The following is a 3,183-nucleotide window of genomic DNA, read 5'->3' as shown; positions in this document are numbered from 1 at the left end:
GTCCCTGTAGCTCCTCTTGAGTATTTTGGTTTGATGTTCTGACCCTGGACCTGTCCTCTCTGGGCTGACCAGCAGGCATGGTGCTGAAGTGGTTGCTATGGTTACTACTGGCTGTGACCTGATTGTCAGAGAAAAAAAACAATGAGAGAAAACTTCAAAGAGGAGCTGCTCTGTTGCCTAGCAACAAGGCAGGCAGACTCCCTCAGTTTCATCACTGAGAGAGATCACTATCAGTCTGCTCATTACTCCACCGCTCCTCTACTGTCCTTCGTCTTCCTCTCTTTTGTCCTCTGTCCTCCTCTCCTCCATCCTTTCATCCTCCTCTCCTCAGTCCTCCTCTCCACTGACCCTTGTCCTCTGTCCTCATCCCCTGTCCTCAGTCCTTCTCTACTCAGTCCTTAATCCTTTCCATTCTCCTCTTCTCAGTCCTCCTCTCCACTGTCCCCTGTCCTCCTCTCCACTGTAAACTGTTCTCTGTCCTCCATCCCTTGTCCTCAGTCCTCTTCTCCACATCCCCTGTCCTCTGTCCCATCCTCTGTCCTTCATCCCTATCCTCTGTCCCCTGTTCTTCATCCCCTGTATTCTGTCTCCTGTCCTTCATCCCTGTGTCTGTCTACTGTCCATCCCATCTTCTGTCCCATCCTCATCCCGTCCTTCATCCCGTCCCTTGTTGTCTGTCCCCTGTCCTCCATCTCCTGTCTTCTGTCCCTGTGTCCCTTGTCATCTGTCCCCTGTCCTTCATCCCCTGTCCCTGTCCCTTGTCCTCCTCTCGGTGTGATAGAAACTGTGAATGTGAGCTGGTGAAACTCGTAGTCGTTCAATTTTGTCTTCACTCTTTCGTGTCTGTTTTTTTTAAGCCATCTGTCCATTAGCTTCTCTGTCCATGCTTCAGTGTCCTCTCGTGGACTTCTATGACTTCTAGGAACGGTTTGATGGAAACATTTAGTGTTTGTGACATTTTGAGTTTTTATCACGGTGATAAACCTTGAAACCAGTAATTAGTCCTTGCCTACCTACAGCTGACTAACATCTGGAATCAGTGCTTAGCCAATAAAGAACGAGTTTAACTCTGTAATTTTTACAGACACTGACCAAACGTGACTTTTTCCTGTCCTTTAATTACCTCCATCTTCACCTCGTCTCCCTGTGGAAACCTGCGTTTTTGTTTCAGGTGACATTGTAGGGACAACTGCTCCTTGTGGGGACCAAAGCCAGGTCCCCATAAGGATGGCACTAGACATGTACCAGTAATGGTTAGGTTTAGAGAAAGGGTCAGGGTTAGGCTATAGAGAAGTCAATGCAACGTTCCCAAAAAGTATGTTTACAAGAACGTGCGTGCGTGCGTGCGTGCGTGCGTGCGTGCGTGCGTGCGTGTGGCACTGGCAGTAAGTGGAGTGCGTTTGTGGCAAAGCTGCACGCCCTCACAGCTGGCAGCCAGACAGTTTCACTTTGTGGTTTTTGGAGAACCAGAACCAGTGATGGACACGTGCATCTGTATGTGCTTGTCTAGTTTTTCTGTAAATGTTGGACCTATCAGAACCTGGGGTCAGATGGGTCACAGCTTCAGAGGGTTTACCGAGAGCCAGGACTGGGTTTTACTATCAGATCTGAAGCTTCGAGGTCAAAGTCTAAAGTTAAAATAATGCCCCCCCCCCCCCCCCCCCATAAAAAAACAACAACAAAAAAACAGACTCCCACCCTCCAAAATAAGTCAAACAGCAGCTTGGATGAGTAAAACACTGAGATATTTCTTGCCTGTAATCATTTACAAAGTATTTTTCAGCTTTTATTCTAGCATTCTGTGAAGAAACAACCAAATTAAATATTTTTCATTTCTGACAGTATTGATGGATTCTCTTCTAAAGAAAGGACCAGATTAAATGTCCCCATAAAGTCCAAACCTAACCCATGTCCTCACAGCCATAGGTATACAAGAAAAACACACACACTTTGGTCCTACCAAAGTTCCATAGGAGCCATCTTCTTTCTTCACCCCTCAGTGCATGACTTCTCCTCCATCACACTCGGTTCTGCTTCTCTGGTTCTTCTTCTTCTTGTTGATGCAGCTCTGCTTCCCCCTGGTGGCCAGCTGAAGAACAGGGATCTGGTGATCAGAGCAGTGAGGTGCCCTCTACCTCTGGAAACGGAACATCTGATGATGTCATAGTGATGTCACCATGTAGAAGGGCGTGGGTTTGAGTAGCTGCAGGGAGCCTCTACTGCAGGGGTGTCCAGTCCTGGTCCTGGAGAGTCACCATCCTTCAGGTTTTAGTTTCTTCTACTCCAGCACACCTGGTATGAATCAGTGGGTGATTGAATCAGGTGTTGGAGCAGGTCAACCAGTGAAACATGCAGGACAGCAGCTCTCCAGGACCAGGACTGGACACACCTGCTGTACTGCAACCTTTAACCAAAAAAAGGCATCATGGGAAATTAGGTTTCCAGTTGTTGATAAAACTTAAAAACCTTCATCTGTCCGTTTTCTTTCCCCACTTTTCCTTTCTGGATCATGGGGAGCTCCAGAAGTCCTCATCACAGAGACAGGGCACACCTGGACAGGTGGCAGGGCCACTCTTTGGGTGCATTCACACTAGCCCTGTTTAGTCCACTTTAATCCAACTCCAGCTCGTTTTCCTTGAAAGTCCGGTTCGTTTGGGGAGGTGTGAACGCACCATCGAACTCTGTCACGGAACAAAAAGGCGAACTCTGGCCCGGGCTAAAACCTAGGTCTGGGTCCGGTAGAAGAGAACTCCAGCGTGGTTCGAGTACAGTGTGAATGTAAACAGACCGGACCCGCTCCACAGGACAAACAAACACACATTTCTCTTATATGGAGCCGTCAGCTGACTTGTGTGGAAAACAACATTCTCCATGGTCTTCTGTCTCATCTTCTGCTCATGCTGAGTCCATTTTTGAAAAATGACAAAATATAACTCCTAAAACTTGATGCCACTTCGTTTTTATTTTTATTTACAGAAGAAGAAGAGGTTTTTGTGTCGTTTCTTTCAGTAGTTCTTGGTGCAGCGCCCCCACAGGCGAGCGGGGGAACAAGTTGGTTCAACAGGTTGCTTCAACAGGTTGCTTCAACAGGTTGCTTCAACAGGTTGGCTCAACAGGTTGGTTCAACAGGTTGGTGCAACAGGTTGCTTCAACAGGTTGCTTCAACAGGTTGCTTCAACAGGT

This window comes from Nematolebias whitei, chromosome 11 (genome assembly GCF_014905685.2).
Source record: "Nematolebias whitei isolate Nwh7 chromosome 11, NemWhi1, whole genome shotgun sequence".
Classification (NCBI taxonomy): Eukaryota; Metazoa; Chordata; class Actinopteri; order Cyprinodontiformes; family Rivulidae; genus Nematolebias; species Nematolebias whitei.
This window is presented reverse-complemented; position numbering follows the sequence as displayed.